We start from the raw sequence: 19,778 nt of genomic DNA, 5'->3' as shown, positions 1-19,778 counted from the left end.
TAAATAATATTATTACTTTGATAATATTACTAGTTAATTTATATATGTGTTTTTAAGATGAACAAATGAGAAGAAAAATGGTCTCTTGATAAAGTGCTCAAACAAAGACATAATTTTCTTCAAATTTTTCCAACTAGTAAAATGATGTGAATAGTTGGGTATTTATAGCCAAATATGGGAGACAAATCTAAGTGGAATTTGCCACTTAAAAGGACACTTGGTGTCCTCTAAAAAATCAGCCAAATGGACTTATATGGGTCCATTTCGGTTTTCGACATTTGCCCCACAAATGCTTATAAGTCTTATATTCAATTATCTTACATAATTAAATATTAATTTAATTATTTAACACTTAAATAATACAAATTAACTACCAATGACTACTTAACCATTAAGTAATCATAAGACCATTTTATCAACATACAATGTATCAATATTAACCCACTTAGCTAATTTTACAACCTCTTGTAAAATTTAATAGCTAATTAATGTTACCTCAAAACTTATACATATATCATATAAATTTAATTAATTAACTATTAATTAATAAATTTATTAATTAATTATCAAATAATTAAATAATAAATCCCCTTGGCCCGAGTTCATAACTCGTCATCAAATAATATATTCACATGACTTGTTAAAAGTCAATTAATACAAGGATTTAATTAATTTGTATCTCATACAAATAATTAGTTTTTCCATTTGGGCATCATCCTATAGGTGTGATCTAAAGGGGTCAGCTGATCACCGCCGTCACACGACAGTAATGTCAAACTCTAGTCAGCCAATCATTACCGATTAACGATGACCAGCTGACAAATAAATAAATAAATCCCTGATATTCCTTTTACGAGATTTATTATGTAAACGCACTTATTGTGGAGGACACTACTCCAACAATCTCCCACTTGTCTGACACAAGTTTGCGTTACCAATTCTCTTGTCCAATAATATCTCCCACTTAATGCAAGATGTCTTTCAGGTCGTTCTTGCACGTGATCATATCATAAAGTGGTTTCCTCGATCAGGAGAATGACTGTCTGACCGGATAATCTACTATAGATCTCATCCGAGCGTGGCCACGCATTCACAGTCATCACTCCTCGAGTGGCCTTGAGATAAAATATGACTTAAAAGGACAATCCCGTTGACCTATTTTCTTCATTCGATACAGTTCACAATGACCCAGTAAATGCTCATCGGCCTCCTTTTACGGTGCGACCTAGAACAAAAACCCAAGCCACCGGAAAACCGTACCAACTCAGACAAATAGTCACCAGTCTAAAGAATTGACTCGAAGGAATAAATAGAAATCATCGCCACAACCTAGCAACAAAAGGACTTTATAAACGGTCACTGTCCAACAAATTGTCTCACAATCTGCCTATATAATCGACCAGTCATCACTATGATCATATAACAGTCGAACCTGTCATCTATCGCCTTACAATCTAGTCACTCCGAGACGTCACCTCATTAAGTAACAAGGGACAAAATACAATATTAATCCAGTTCACTTAATAGGGTTCGACATTGTCTTTACAACCTATTTGGAGAAAACAAAGTATATAAATTCAGACATAAAACTGAATATAACGATAAATGCAACTTACCTTATATGAAATAATAAATACAATATTTTGATTATTACATATCATATAATTTACAACAGTTCTGGCATTCGTCTCAACCCCATCGAAACTACATGACTATCATGTTTAGCTTGAGACAAAGGCTTAGTTAAAGGATCAGCGATGTTGCCAGCTGTCCCAACCTTACAAACTGTAATTTCTTTCCTTTCGATTAAATCTCTAATTACATGAAATTTCCTAAGTACGTGTCTAGACTTGTTACTAGACTTGGGCTCTTTTGCTTGAAAAATTGCCCCACTGTTATCACAATACAAAGTGATAGGATCCTCGGCGGTCGGAACTACTTTCAGTCCCTCTAAAAATTGCCTAATCCAAACAAATTTTCTTTGCGGCCTTCGGGGCTCCAATGTACTCGGCTTCCGTTGTAGAACCAAAGATCCACGAGACTCTTTGAAACTTCTCCAAAGAAACCGCCCCTCCGTTCAACAAAAAGACAAAACGAGTCTGGGATTTCAAATCATCCCTATCGGTTTGGAAACTGGCATCCATATAACCTCTTATACGTAATTCAGATTCTCCTCCAAACACAAAGAATGAATCTTTAGTCCTTCTCAAGTACTTTAGAATATTCTTGACGGCTATCCAGTGACTCTCACCTGGAGTTTTCAGAAAACGACTCGTCATACTCAAAGCATACGAGACGTTAGGACGAGAACACATCATAGCATACATGATCGATCCAACAGCGGAAGCATAGGAAATCGATTTCATGCGTTCAATATCCTTAGGCTCAGTAGGACACTGTGACTTACTCAAAGTGATCCCACTGCCCATAGGTAGAAAACCTCTCTTGGAGTTTTTCATATTGAATCGGTCAAGAATCTTATCGATATAGGCTTCTTGACTCAATGCTAATATCCTTTTGGATCTATGCCTATAGATCCGGATACCCAAGATGCACTGAGCATCTCCCAAATATTTCATTTGGAAGTGATTTCCCAACCACTTTTTAACATAAGCAAGCATATCTACGTCATTCCCAATGAGTAATATGTCGTCCACATAAAGAAGTAAGAAAACAACTTTACTCCCACTAAACTTCATGTATAAACATGGTTCTTCAACACTTCAAGAAAAACTATTCTGTTTAATAACATGATCAAAACGATGATTCCAACTCCTTGACGCTTGCTTAAGACCATAAATGGATCTCTTAAGTTTGCATACTTTGTTAGGATTTTTAGGATCCACAAAACCCTCAGGTTGTGTCATGAACACTTCCTCTTCCAAGAAACCCGTTCAGGGAAAGCGGTTTTGGCATCCATTTGCCATATCTCATAATCATGAAATGCAGCAATCGCTAACATTATCCGAACAGATCTAAGCATAGCAACTGGTGCAAAAGTTTCATCATAGTGTAAACCATGAACCTGAGTGAAACCTTTTGCCACCAATCTAGCTTTGTAGACATCCTTATGTCCATCCATGCCGATTTTAATCTTGAATATCCACTTACACTGAAGAGGTCGAACATCTTTAGGTAAGTCAACCAGGTCCCATACCTGATTATCGTACATGGAATTCATTTCGGATTGCATGGCCTCGAGCCATAGCTTAGAGTCAGAACTCGTAATAGCTGCTTTATAGGTTTTGGGTTCATCACTTTCCAAAAGTAAAACCTCATAGACACCATCTTCCACGATAACACCAAGGTATCTATCAGGCTGGCGACTAACCCTTTCTGACCTCCTAGGTTCAACAGGAAAAATAACTGATTCAGACGTAGAAGGAACATCTTCCTGCACTGTCACATCAGTTTGTGGCTCTTGAACTTCATCAAGTTCAAATTTTCTCCCACTCTGTCTTCTAGAAATAAACTCCTTTTCTAGAAAGATAGCTTCACGAGTAACAAACACTTTATTCTCGTTACTATTGTAGAAGTAATATCCACAAGTTTCCTTAGGGTAGCCTACAAAAATACATTTTTCAGAATGAGGTGCAAGCTTATCGTCAGACTTGCTCTTGACATAAGCATCACAACCCCATACTTTCATGTATCGCAGATTCGGGACTTTCCCTTTCCATATCTCATATGGAGTTTTGTCAGTTGCTTTAATGGGACTTTTATTAAGTGATTGTACAGCTGATAAAATGGCAAAACCCCAGAATGACTTAGGTAACTCTGTTTGACTCATCATCGATCGAACCATATCTAATAAAGTTCGATTCCTCCTTTCAGCACGCCATTTAATTGTGGTGTGCCAAGAGGAGTTAATTGAGATACAATACCACAGTCTTTAAGGTGATCTCTAAAGTCATTGCTTAAATACTCCCCACCACGATCTGATCGTAATGCTTTAATCTTCTTATTTAATTGGTTTTCTACTTCATTCTGAAACACTTTGAACTTATCAAAAGCTTCACTTTTATACCTCATTAAGTAGATATACCCATATCTACTCATGTCATCGGTAAAAGTAATGAAATAGTCATAATTACCTCTAGCAGTGACTGTCATTGGATCACATACATCGGTATGTAATAAACCCAATAACTCACTAGCTCGAGATCCTTTCCTAAAAAAGGTGAACGAGTCATCTTGCCAAGAAGACAAGATTCGCATGTACCAAATGATTCAAAATCAAAAGGTTTAATTATACCAGTCGACACTAGTCTTTTAATGCGTTTCTTGTTAATGTGTCCTAATCGACAATGCCATAAATAAGATTGATCGGGATCACCTGTTTTGAGTCTTTTATTATCTAAATGATAAACATCGTTGCAAGTATCTAGAATATAAATACCATTGATTGAAATAGCTTGACTATATACAATCCCATTAAGGGAAAAAGTACAACACTTGTCTTTAATTACAAAGGAAAACCCTTCGGTGTCTAACACAGATACGGATATTATATTTCTAGATAGTGTTGGTATAAAATAACAATAATTAAGATGCAACTGCATTCCTGAAGCTAAACTAAGTACATAAGTTCCTACTGAGACGACGGCTACTTTAGACCCGTTTCCCATTCGGAGATCGACATCACCCTTGTTTAGCTTTCTTATGCTTTTTAGGCTCTGCAAATGATTGCACAAGTGAGAACCACAACCAATATCTAATACCCAAGTTGTATTTGAAACATAATTTATGTCTATCATTAAAGATTCGGTTGAGAAATTACATGTCGGCTTCACAATGCCGGCTTTTATGTCATCCAGGTACTTTGTACAATTACGTCTCCAATGTCCCTTGTTATTACAGTAATTACAAGTGTCTTTAAGAGGATTACCCTTTATAGGTTTAGGCTTGGTAGAGCAATTCGCAATTGCTTTACCTTTGCCCTCCACCTGAACGGGCTTCTTACCTGCGTTCCTCTTAAACTGCTTCTTCCCCTTCACGTTAATCACAAGCACATCTTTCCTTGTACTCCCACTCAATCCCATGTCCTTCTCTGCTTGCACAAGCAGAGAATGGAGCTCATGTAAACTCTTTATCATGTTTGTCATATTATAATTTACCCTAAATTGGGTAAATCCCTTGACGTGAGAGAGAGAGTGGAGCACTCGGTCCACCACTGGTTCGTCGGGGATCTTACATCCCAACCCCTCTAAAGTTTCCACGTACTCAATCATTTTAAGTACGTGTAAACTTACAGGTTGATCATCTTTGAGGTTAGCCTCAAAGAAACGAACTGCGGTGTTATACTGGATTATCCTCGGGGCTTGAGAAAACATAGTAGAAAGCCTCGAGAATACTTCATGTGCATCGCGAAACTTGACACATTGCCTTTGTAAAGCAGGATCCATTGAAAAAATCAAAACATTTTTAATTGCGGCGGATTACTTTTGATAATTTGAAAAAGCCTCCCTTACATCGGCAGTGGCCCTAGTACTAGGCGAAGGGGGAGAGGGATCGGTAAGGTAGCGTAATTTTCCATCACCTGCGGCAGCTAATCGAAGTTGTTCCTCCCAATCTTTAAAATTACTACCGTCGACTTTTAATACATATTTCTCCATAAAAGAACGTGGCCATGAATCTCTAGCTATGGTGACGGTTTCACTAGTAGACGTCATCGTGATTACTACAAAGGAAATAAAGGAAAGATTAACATTTACCGTCTAGAAATATTTAACTTATGAAACTATTTAACAAGTTCCCATTTATATAATGATCTCCCACTGAATTATATAAATGATTCCAAGATCCAATTTTATATAAACACGAGCACGGTGGACCGATTCAACCCATATTTATATAAATTTGGTGAGTCAACATTTTGACTGATTCTACTACTAGAACTCTTGGTTGACGGATTTTCTTAAAATCTATCTTTTAGCCCCAGAATAAATATGGGCACGGTGGACCGATTCAACCCATATTTATCCCGTTGAGTCCAACCAATTTTCACGCGTAATAACTTTTATTACCCTACTTACCCAACGTAAAAAGAGTGTACCTCGGTGATCCGAACCTACCTCTAATGAAGAAGGGATTCATAGGTGCTATTATTTGGTAAGGCTTAATCTCAATTTTAAACAAATGTGAGAGATCTTATCAATTTAATTGTCTATCACTTTTAAGTGAACTAAATTGGTGAATGCTAGACAATTAAATCGATAACAACAAAAATAAAACATGTAGTGACGATTTGGCATAAATGCATATATGTAAACAAGTAAGTCCTAATATGGCCACCTAGTTAATCTAATTAACTAAAATTATTACATATCGGAAACCAACTCCTTGGTCCCTTGAGTCTTCATAAATTGGCCTCCTTCTTTAGGATTTCGGAACACCTTTCCGAAAACACCGTCTTCATGAAAACTCCGTCTTTAGATGCTTCATCTAATTACTAATAATTAAATTACATAACAATACCCTATTATACAATTTGTAATAAAATTAAAATAAAACTATTAATTAATTACAAATTAGGCGATACGAAATCGCAATTAATTACAAAACAAGTCGATATTCCCTTACATTACGGGAAATACCAACTTTTACCTATGGCCATATTAGGAAAAATTACATAATTATAATGCTAAAAAAAACATTCATCCAAATGAATAAAAAATGCATTATGAAAATGACATGCCAAATCGTCTAACTTACCAACAACGATCATTTGAGCTTGCTTTGACGGAATTTTTACCAATAAAAATTCATAATCAATTCTTAAAACAATTTTAAGACTTACTCATCATACTAATATGGTCTAATATCAAAATAATTATTCTCAACAATTATCTTGAATTTATATGGGAATTAAAACACAATTATGACAAAAATGATATAATAATTCACAATTATCATACAAAAATTCCATTCAATTTAAAAATTTATGGAAAAATAAATTTCAAAGCCATGAACATTCTGGTCTTACACCAAAAATGTCATGCAAGTGAAAAGTTTTGTTTTTAAAATTTATTTAAAACGATTTCACAATTTAATCGGTAAAGCGACAATTTTTACAATTTAATTCTAAATCAAACCATAAAAATTGAAATGACTTAAAATAAAAAATTTTACATTTTGGAACAATTTCCAGGAGCTAAAAATTCAAAAATTTCGAGCCCTAAAATTAAATCAATATTTATTTGCAAAATAACCATTATTTACCAATTTTTATCAAATAAAAATCAATAAACTACCTAAATTAATCACATTAATTTAAATTATCTACTTATCTCATAAATAGAACATGCATGTGTTTATTTCAAAAAAAATATGCATAAAATTAACATGCAATCAAATTTAATTAACACTTAATTTATTGTAATGCATTTTTACTCAATTTTATGTCATTTTAAGTTATAAAAAGTGGAAAAATTTAACAAAAATAAAATTTCCGTCCTATATTATCCTAAGACCAGATTATTTACATGCAAGACCATATTATATGATAAAACTAATTCTAGTAACATAATATCAATTTTATTAATTTATCTCATAAATTACTAAAATCGTCTTAAGACAACATGCATGTATTTAACAAAGCTCTGATACCACTTGTTATTTATTTAGACCATATTAATACTCATCTTATGATATTAAAATTACAAATTAATTTAAAGTGGTCTAAATCTACAAGCATGCAAATAAAAGTATAAAAGATGGTATTAAACCATCTTAAGACAAAAGTTCCTTACATTGTATAAGACAAGTTTTGGGCACAACTCAAGGACTCCTTCCTTGATGTTGTTCTTGAGCTATGAAAATGGATGATTCTCCAAGACAACAAACCACCAAAATAGATGGTCTCCTAAGGAAGCACCCAAGAATCAACCCAAAATACTACTAAAATACTAACTAGATATATGTAGTAGTAAACCTTGTTTATTGTATACTAGATTTTGTGCTCGTACGTTGTACGGGTTATAATATTGATTCGTCTCTAATTGTATCTTCGCAATTGAGACATGTATTATGATTCTACCTCGACCCGTGACCCGTATAAGCCCACCCATATTTATTCTGACTCGTATTCGAGTTTAACATGTATGAACCGCCTCATCAGCCGACCCATCCAACCCGTTTGAGTGGTCTAGCAAACCTTGCATCAAAGTCATGTGGTAATTATTTAAATTTTGTAGTCTGACCCGTATTCGAGTTTAACATGTATGAACCGCCTCAGCAGCCGACCCATCCAACTCGTTTGAGTGGTCTACAATTGTTTTAAAATTCTTATAATTTTAGCTTTTTACAATATATACTAATATAACTCTATCATCTTGATCGGATAAAATTTCCATAAGTTTGGTGATAGTTCTACAAATAACTTTATCACCTTGATCGGATAGAATTTGCATATATTTAATTTATAATTTAAAATTTTATTAGGTAGTTAAAAAAGTTAAGTAAGACAATTTACAAAGTATTAATTTTTGGTGCTCTATTAAAGTCTTTGAGGTGTATAATTGGTTTCACAATAAATATGGGGTGTTTATTTTCACAGTGTTCTACACACCAAACCCTATTTTTGTTTTCTCGTGAGAATGTGAGTATATACGAATAAATTGTTATATGTTATATTTGAAAAACAATTATAAATTATTATTATTTTAAATTACAAAAATAATTGAAAAATCAAGTTTATATATTTTATTAAATTAATATAATTTTTAAAAATTCTTCACTATAAGTATGATAAGTAGTATTAATTATAATATTATTATTGTTGAATGATTGCTTTTGACAAATAAAATATACCATACCAATCTATTTTTTGACATGTATTCTGATTCTACCTCGACCCGTGGCCCGTATAAACCCACCCATATTTAGTCTGACCCGTATTCGAGTTTAACATGTATTCGAGTTTAACATGTGGTAATTATCTAAATTTTGTAAACAATATAAGATGAAATGAAAAATATGTAAACAGTTGAAATAGAGTGAAAATAAGATAAGAAATATACCAACTTAAACTAAAGGAACAAACTTGGATTGAAAAATGGAGGATGAGTGTCTTCTAATGTTTAGATAAGAAATACTCTCCGCGTCTCAGTCATTTGTTTACGTTTTCTTTTTTACCCGGATCAGGAATGGGATTTGAAACAAAGATAAACAAACCAGTGAATGGCACCAAGGAATACAACAACCTAAAACAACATTCTAATGATTGAAAAGAGTAACAAAAAGTAGAAAATAAAAAGAAGAAAATACCAATTCCAACAAGATCAATGAGAGATAACGTTTTGGCCAACTGTTGATGATGAATATGAAGATTATGAGAGTTAACATGTTTCCTCCTTGTTAGATCTCTAAAACCCATTAACCAATTTCCTCCACATTCCACCATCATTATGCATACATACAAACAGGGACGAAGCTAGGGCCAAATAGTAAGGGGGGCCGGTTTATAGACATACGAACGATGAATTATCATATTTCGTATATTTTAGCATTGTCAATTAACATCACACCTTTATTACGGAGTACTATAGTTATGATTATTTTTGGAAGTATATAAATTATAAATTGCTTTTTCCGATGTAATAACGAAGTTTCACACACGTTAATTTTTTTCTTTTAAGATACTAATAAGCTTTCTATTGTTGAACACTTGAACCTTTATCAAAGATTCATTAGGTGCACAAAAATTAAGCCACATAAGGTATAAGATCATGATAAAAAAAAAAGGAGTATGCACAAAATAAAACAAATTTGAAGATTATTATTTAGTCTAATTAAAAAAAATTAGCCAATTTTATTTTGCTTGAATAAGAATTTTTTTTAGTAGGACAATTTTATCTTAAATAAAGAATTTAAAACATATTAGAGTTAAAAAGTCTAAACCAAGATTCGAACACAGGACCTCCTACACCTAAACAACAACCAAACATCAATTACCATCTTTGCCAAGTTAAACCAATGCTTAGTTAACTACTAATAAATATACATAGTTTAACCCAAGGCTGCCCGGGCCATGGCCCATCCGGCCATGCCTGTGCTTCGTCATTGCATACAAACAACACAATTTTGAAAATTTACCCTAAATTTGAATTATGTAAATTGCTTAACAATGTAATGTACTACTCCTGTATAATATAATAATATAATAAACAAATAAAGTAATCAGAATATAATAAGAATGCCGATTATGAATTTGAATAAATTAGAGAAGAATTAAATTAAGAACAAAGAAAGATTACTACTCTACTGTTTTCTATTTCTCAAATGAAGTTGCGCCTAAAACTATTGTCTACCCTGTTGTATTGTTGTGTACACAGCCTTTTATATCCCCTCAATACAAAACAGCAAATTACAAAACTGCCCTCACTTAAACTCGATGAAAGAAATGAATTGTCAGGGGCTCAATAGTCTTTTCCGTCTTATATTCCATCTGACCACGCCCAACTCATCCTCCACACTCTTGCCTCTGTTCTTCCTTCTGATTCTGATCCCCTTGTTGATGATGGGGTTCATTTCTTTGATCTCTTGCTTTATATATATATATATATATATATATATATATATATATATATATATATTTTTTTATATATTAAGAGTTATAAGCGCCTTTTGCCTCCTACTCATAAGGATTCCGCTGCCGTTGCCGATGTTTGGCCCTTTACTTCTGCTTTCGACGGTTATTTATCCGCTCTTTCTCCTTTGCAGGTTTTCCTTTTTAATCCCTCTCTTTTGAATTCATTCTTAGATCTTACACGTTTCCAACTCAGCAATAATAGGAATTCGTTTTATGGATAAAAGGAAATTCAACCATGATACAATATACAACCATGCATACATATGTGAACTATGGACTTAATTAATATACAACCATTCATACATATGTGAACTATAGACTTAATTAAGAGACTGAAAGCACTTACGAACATTAAAAATACCATGATTGAGACTCCTTGCCTGCATGGATGTGGTGTTGGTGAACGATGGTGATGGTGTATATATATATGTATGATTCTTTGGAGATTTAGCTTATTTAGGATTCAAAAATCAAACTCAATCTTTTTTGTAATTTATTATCTCTTATTTTATTAGCTCAAAAATAATTATCTTCAGTTGAGTTTATTATTAAAAATAAAAATCGTGTTTTAAAATAGTTGGAGTCTCTCTCTCTATATATATATATATATATATATATATATATTGATTTGATGTACTAAATAATATTATTACTTTGATAATATTACTAATTAATTTATATATGTGTTTTTAAGATGAACAAATGAGAAGAAAAATGGTCTCTTGATAAAGTGCTCAAACAAAGACACAATTTTCTTCAAATTTTTCCAACTAATAAAATGATGTGAGTAGTTGGGTATTTATAGCCAAATATGGGAGACAAATCTAAGTGGAATTTGCCACTTAAAAGGACTTATATGGGTCCATTTCGGTTTTCGACATTTGCCCCACAAATGCTTATAAGTCTTATATTTAATTATCTTACATAATTAAATATTAATTTAATTATTTAACACTTAAATAATACAAATTAACTACCAATGACTACTTCACCATTAAGTAATCATAAGACCATTTTATCAACATACAATGTATCAATATTAACCCACTTAGCTAATTTTATAACCTCTTGTAAAATTTAATAGCTAATTAATTTTACCTCAAAACTTATACATATATCGTATAAATTTAATTAATTAACTATTAATTAATAAATTTATTAATTAATTATCAAATAATTAAATAATAAATCCCCTTGCCCCGAGTTCATAACTCGTCATCAAATAATATATTCACATGACTTGTTAAAAGTCAATTAATACAAGGATTTAATTAATTTGTATCTCATACAAATAATTAGTTTTTCCATTTGGGCATCATCCTATAGGTGTGACCTAAAGGGATCAGCTGATCACCGCCGTCACACGACAGTAATGTAAAACTTTAGTCAGCCAATAATTACCGATTAACGATGACCAGCTGACAAATAAATAAATAAATCTTTGATATTCCTTTTACGAGATTTATTATCTAAACGCACTTATTGTGGAGGACACTACTCCAACAGCTACGTCCCTGATTACGACCTCAATTTATAACTCGTCACTCGGTAAATTACAAATTCAAATTCAATGAACGGAGTTTTACTATCCTAAAACATCCAATGTAATGTTTGTAACAAGTATATTGTTTTTTTTTTCTTTTTTCATTTTTATTGTTTTGTCTTTCATAGAAAAACTGAACAGTGAACATTTGAGATCCATATCAACGTACAAGAAAACTGATTAGACAAAAATCCAACTCTATGAAAACCGTATATATGATTAATTCTATCGGCAAATTTGAGGTAATAACCGCATATCCTACCTATTGCACGGCAGACACTCTTTGAAATGTTGGCTCTGGTAGTAAATTTAGAGGCAACCAGGAAGCTGCCAACCACCAGCCAATTCAGAGGAAGGCAGGAAGCCGCTAGCTGCCAGCCACAATACTTAAAGACAATAATTTAAATAGTGTCAGGCAATAGAGATGGAATTTCATACAATAATTTAAATAGTGTCAGCCACAGTACTTAAAGACAATATCCTTGTTAAGGTGGTCACATTTTCAACAATCACAAATATGTCACCATGTCTAGTCTATTATGTTAACATGTTTATAATAGTTTTAACACAAAAACACGTAACATTTATAACATTCCTCAGTTAAGGTGGTCACATTTTTGTCATCATTAATTCATTTATGTTACTAAAACAAATATTTTTATAAACTTCACAAAAAGCCAACATTGGTACATTTCTCAGCTACAATGGTCACATATTTTGATACAAATTTGTTAACATGCTAAGCTTCGTATTTAACTCAAAAGAAACAACCATTTGAATAACAAAAACAGAAACTCAAACATAGGCACATTACTCAACTCCTGTGGTCACATTACTCAGCTGATGTGGTCACATTATAAGCACTTCAATAGTTACGTTTTTCAAGATTAACGCAAATTTAATACAGATTACAGGCATACCATCTTCCGCGCATATCAGTCTCTTGTTCTTCTTTTTTGTGCCAGCAACTAACGACAACGTTAAGCGCCTCTACATGACAAGCAAAATGCATTAGCAATACACCACAAACAAATCTATTATTAACCAACAAAAATTGCTAAAAAAATTTACAAATGAAACTAAAATATTGAAACTAAGATTTTTTTTTTCAAATGAAACAAAAATTAGTACACCACAAAAAATAATAATTAAACCAATGTGAGCATTTTTTAAAAATGAAACTATGATTATAATTCCAAAACTCTATGATTTGGATAGAATCATCATTTTTTGACATAAAAACCCTAGATCTATACATTAAAAGACAAAAGATTCAAACTTTTTTAATATAAATCAATCAAAAACCCAATAAAGTTATCAGTTTTGAGTAAAAAATGACATAAAGATTTAAACTTTCTACATAAATTAAAAAAATCAACACAATACGGTATGTATCCGCTCCATCTTCAGCTTGTGATGGATAGCGTCCGTCACCAGGGAGACTAGTTGTATAAACTAAAATCAGCTAAATCAACACAATACCTTCAAGTGGTTTTTTTTTTTTTTTTGCAGGCTTCTTTGTGGGTGTCTTTCTAGCCACTGATTTTTTTTTGTTACCAGTTTTGGCGAGCAGGAGCTAGTAGAAGATGAAGAACTTGAAGATGTTTGTCTTTGGGGCGTTGCAGAGAGATGAAGATTGTATTCTTTATGTTTTTTAGAGAGATGTTTGTCTTGGTTTTCAAAATGAAAGAAAGAGGCGTGAGGAGCTACATGTTTTCAAAATGGAAGTGACCTTACTGAGTAAAGTTGTTAGCCCGCCGTCGGCCTGTCCCTTTTTTTATTGTGTAAATGTCAAATTTGCTTTTTATTTAATTAATCTATCACAAATTCTCATTTGTGACGGCACGTACCCGTCACTTTGGAGTGACGGATACCATTTCCTCTCACAAATGACCCAAATAGAGGAGAGAGGGAAGCACATGGGGGTGCCCCATCTTGTCCCCCCTATTCGTTTTATGAGTGACATTATCCGTCACTTGTTCCGACTCGTCTTCAGCAAGACTAACTGTTAATCTATATATCATTGAGCGATATTAGAGCGTCCACATCATCAAAAATTAATTTAGGAAAGTATCATAAATAATATTTTTGATGCAAAAAATAAATTGGAAAATCTTTTAATTATTATAATATAGCATAAAGTAGTATATATATTTCCTATATTATATCAATTGATGTTTCTAATTTTTACCTAAAAACTTTTACATTTCATTTGATAAAAAAATATCGTCAAAAAATTATGAAAATAATATAATTAGATTCGTAGTAAAAAATGCTATCATTAGAGTATAGATTTCATATAATTTGCACATATTAAAAATTGTGTATTTCATAGTATGTTATATCTCTCACATTTAAAAATAATATAGGTGTAGTAAATATACTACATATAAATAATAGAATTGTCTCACATCAAAAGATTAGCACAAGGTGGGCGATTCTATGATTATAAATAGGAGGCATCCTTGGGTCTTATGTATCAACCCAAAATCTTTTGAGTCTCTTAAGTATTGTCTTGGAGAGCTCTTAAGAGTTTGTATCATTATCTCCAAAATATGATATATATTTTCTATATTATATTATAGTTAAATGAAGTTTATAATTTTTATATAAAAACTTATACAATTCATTTGACAAAAAAATTTCGTAAAAAAATATGAAAAATATATAATTAATAATTAGATTCGTGGAAAAAAAATGTTATCATTAGAGAATCTGTTTCATATAATTTGCACATATTTTAATTATGATAAAAAAATAGAAAAAAATGTACAAATATTAATAAATAGTATAAGTTCATATGATTTGCACATATTTTAATTATGATAAAAAGAATAGAAAACAGACATATGAATATTAATAGATAGTATAGTATTTGCTTATTATTAAATCGGGTTAGATGTCGAATTAGGTTCAAAAATATGGTGTACTTTTAAATATGTTATTCGTCCCACATTGAAAAATAATGTAGGTGTGATGAATATACTACGTATAAATAGTTGTATTGTCCCACATCAGAAGATTATCATAGGGGGGGGGGTGATCTCATGATTATAAATAGGATTCATCCTTGGAACTTAGGTATCAACCCAAATATTTTGAATCTCTCAATGTTAAATTTTTAAAGTTGTAACAATTTTATAGATGGGAGAAATAAAGAGCGATAAAATGGTCAATATTATAACGGAAATTTTGCATGGTACCCTCGAAGTTTGGCAGATTACACATGGTACCCCTAATTTTAAGTTTCTACATATGATACCCCTGTGTTTACTTTTTTTTTACTTTCCCAAAATATCATTTGACAAACTTCCGTCATAATGACGTTACTCCTATCAGTAATTAGATGAGTAATTGAGCAGACCATGCTATTTGTGTTTTATTTTTTAGTTTATTAAATAAAATAACGATTTAGGAATTAGATGATGAAGTGTTAGTGTAATAGATAAAAAAGAAGGGATCAGAAGTCATAAGAGCAACGGCGTTATAAAGAAAGTTTGCCAAATGATATATTTTTTTTTTGGTGTTGACCAGGAGTATCCCCTACCGACAGTTGGGGCAATCTCCTTCGGGGTACTGAAGACAATTTAATGGGTTGACTCCTCCCAATTTGGCTTTTTCATTCGCAAGAGTGAGACAAATGGTATTTGGAAAAGAAAAAGGTGAACACAGGGGTACCATATGTAGAAACTTCAAATTAGGGGTGATGGGGCATATTCTGCACCCGCTGACCGAGTCAACATATTGAGCAAGGTCAAAGACATCCACAGCAAGTCAACGTATTAGACAGCCTAACCGACGCAGCCTGTCGGCCTGTCACTTGGGTCTCGGCTGGTCAATCACCAAATGGAGACATATCCGCGTACTCATATCCAAGACCCCTCGGCCGCTGCCATGGGTCTCTCGGCGAGGGTAGAATGTTCTTTTCCACCTGCTCTGCCACTTGGCCACTTGGCCACTACGTGACAAAAGGTGAAAGTCTATAAATACTCCACTTCTCTCATTGAGAAAAGGATCGAAAATATAACCTAAACATCACATAATCTGGTATAAACTCCCTTATCTCTCTACAAGATACTTTGCCAAGTAACACACAACTTAATCTCTTTAAGTTTACTGACTTGAGCGTCGGAGTGAGTTCGCTCGGTATCAAGCCGAGCCCTCAGTTTGTTCATTGTTTCAGGAGAGGCCGAAAGGAAGAGTCAAGCAAAGTCATTATTCTACAAGCTTACGTGGTAACAAATCCTGCTCCGGAATTACACCCGGAACAATTGGCGCCGTCTGTGGGGAAGTGAATACTAAAAGCTAGTCAAATCCCTTACAAAAAAAAAAAAAAAAAAAAAAAAAAAAAAAAAAAAAAAACCCACCCAACAAGCTAAGAAGATGTCAAAACAACAAGAAGTAATTGTGAGCGACGAAACTGCATTCTACCAGGATGACACGGTCCCTCATTCGAGATCGGGCGATCCCCACCGGCCGAGTAATTCAACCGGCGTACGGGATGCCGATAATACAGAAACACCGCTGCCGCCGCACGCCATGTCACCTTTGTCGAGGGGACATGTGGTCGATGCAGCCAAAATGAAGCTATTCCTGGACACGATGGGTAATACGCCGATCACCCCCGCCGCAACGACGGTGACGGCAGCACACCCGCAGGTGACCAGGGCCCATAAAGTGACCCCGAACAACTTGTCCGGGGCGATACAAGGAGCCATGCATACTAGGACGCCGGCGGAACCCGTGCTACCAGTGGCAGACCAAAGTCCTTCCCCTACTCGCGGGAGGACAGAGTCGCCGCGGCAGCAACGAGGCCACCCCCGAAGAAATGAAGAAAGAAGTTCGACTCTCCAAAGTCGGACAACAAGAAGCCCTTCCCGCCACGGGGAGAGAAGCCGGACTAGGGTCCGTAAGGAGTCGATCGCCACGTGTCATTCGACACGTGGTCGACAGCCCCCCTCGGTGCCTATGTCCTCGACGTCTCCGTGCCGACCAAATCAAGCCGCCGTCCCCTGTCATACAAAGGGGACAGTGACCCAACCGACCACGCCGAGGCTTTCGAGGCTTACATGTCGGTATGGGAGCGGCTGATGAGGTATGGTGCCGAGTCTTCCCAACAACCCCGCACGGGATGGCCCGAGTTGGTACAAGGGGTCGCCTAATGGTTCGATATCTTTTCTACGCTGACCTAAGGGATAACTTCATAGCCCAGTACGCCTGCAACAAGAGGAGGGCCGTGGAGACATCGGATCTCCACACTATCCGACAGGGGGATGACGAGTCTCTACGGAGCTATGTGAAGAGGTTCGACGCAAAAGCTCAGCAGATCCGTGAGCTGAACACCGAACTGGCGGCCTTCGCACTGATGAAAGGCCTCCCGAAAGGCGAGCTCAAAAATGAGCTGATCAAATGCGAAGTCCTCAACCTGGACTCCGCCAGAAAGATGGCCGACCGAGCCGTAAAAGTGGAGGACTACCACAAGACCTGGGTAGGCCACAGTGAAGCTGGGCACCCAGAAAGGAAGAGCCGTCGGGAGAATGCTGATGAAGATCGCCGTGACATGAGTCGGTCACGGTCTGAGAGATTTAACAGGAAACAGAACTCGGCGGGCGCCGGGGGGAGTTCAGGACCATACACCCAGAAGCGGTACGGTCACACCCCCCTGGTCAAGTCTCCGGCCGAGGTCTTCGCCCTGAGCAAGAATGAAGGGCAGAAGTGGGCAAGACCCCCCAAGACGAGGGCGGAAGGCGACGCAAGCCAATTTTGCGATTATCACGGCCAGCCCGGCCATAAGACCGACAACTGTCGGCATCTGAAGAACGCCATCGAGGAGCTGATCCGAAAGGGGGCCCTCAGCAAGTATGTAGCTGGGGCCCCGGAAACGAGCTCCGACGGGGCGAATAGGAAATCAGTATTCCAGAGGATGGGAGTGATCCAGGTGGTTACCGGAGGAGACGAGAACGGAGGGTCAGCTAATGGGCACAAACGGCACCTAAATGAGCTTTACCAAGCCATCAACTTTGTGCCCACCACAGCGATCCCCGCTTCCACCGTCCCCGATATAACCATCGGAAAGAAAGACTACGAAGGAGTCGTAGCCCCGCATAGCGACCCGCTGGTGGTCCACCTGGACATATCCAACCACTTGGTTAAGAGGTGCCTAATTGATACAGGCGCCTACACGAACATCATGTTCAGGGAATGCTTCCTCAATCTCGGTCCAAGATTGAGGACCCGAGCCCCCGCACCAACCCACTATACAGCTTCTGGGGCCGGCTCCGTACCCCGGGGTCAATCAGGTTGCCGGTGATGTTCGGCCAGACGGATGCAGCCAAGAATGTTTTATTTGAGTTCGTGGTCATTGATGGTTCGTCCGCCTACAATGTCTTAATAGGCCGGGTCACTTTGAGCGAGGCCGATGCTATTATGTCCATCCGGGCCCTGACATTGATGTATGTCTCGGACCGGGGGGAGGCACAAAAGCTCGTCTCAAAGGACGAGAGAGACGAAGTTGTCAATGTCCAAATATCTACCAAAGGGTGTAACATGCAATCCCTCAAAGTGGCGAAGAAATCAGAGAAGGGGAAGAGCCCATCCTTAAGACAGGAGGGTGATCCGATGAGCACCAACAACGTCAGCATGGTCGAGGGAGCCGAGACCGAGCAAGTGGAAATTGACCCAGACGCACCGTAAATCGCTTGTTGTCGGCCTGGAGCCAAAATTCAGAGCCGATCTCCTAGACCTGCTGAGGAAGAACAAAGACGTCTTCGCGTACTCAGCCGCCGAGATGTCAGGCGTGAGCCGAGAGGTGATCGTCCACAAGCTGAACGTGCTCTCCAACGCTCGCCCTGTCAAGCAGAAGATGAGGAACTCCTCGGCCGAAAAGGATGACGCCATCAAGGCCGAGGTAGATAAACTATTAGAGGCGGGCTTTATCATGCCTTGTACTTACCCTGAGTGGCTAGCAAATGTTGTAATGGTGAAGAAGTCATCAGGGGGGTGGAGGATGTGTGTTGATTTTACAAATCTTAATAAAGCATGCCCTAAAGATTGCTATCCCTTGCCTCGAATAGATAGCTTAATTGACGCAACGGCAGGCTACACTATGCTGAGCCTGCTAGACGCCTTCTCAGGATACCATCAGGTATTCATGGCCGAAGAAGACATGCCTAAGTGCGCATTCATCACCATACACGGCACATACATGTATAAAATGATGCCGTTCGGTTTGAAAAACGCTGGCGCAACTTACACTAGGCTGGTGGACAAAGTGTTTCAAGATCAAAAAGGGCGAAACATCGAGGCTTACGTCGACGATGCTATTGTAAAAAGCAAGTCCGACAAATGAGCACTTGGCGACTTGAGCGAAACATTTTGTTCACTAAGGAAATACAAGATGAAACTTAACCCAATGAAATGCAACTTCGGTGTCCGGGCAGTAAGTTCCTCGGCGTGCTTGTCGGCGCCGGGGAATTGATGCCAATCCGGAAACTCCAAGCAATACTAGACCTACCGAGCCGAGGAATCGAAAAGAGGTTATGATGTTGGCCACGGAGAATGGCGGCTCTCGCCCGTTTCATCTCTCGGTCAGCCGACAAGAGCACCCCATTCTTCAAAGTGTTGAAGGGGAATAAAGATTTCACT

This window comes from Silene latifolia, chromosome X, assembly GCF_048544455.1.
Source record: "Silene latifolia isolate original U9 population chromosome X, ASM4854445v1, whole genome shotgun sequence".
Lineage (NCBI taxonomy): Eukaryota > Viridiplantae > Streptophyta > Magnoliopsida > Caryophyllales > Caryophyllaceae > Silene > Silene latifolia.
The sequence above is the reverse complement of the archived record's forward strand: the minus strand, read 5'-3'. Positions refer to the sequence as shown.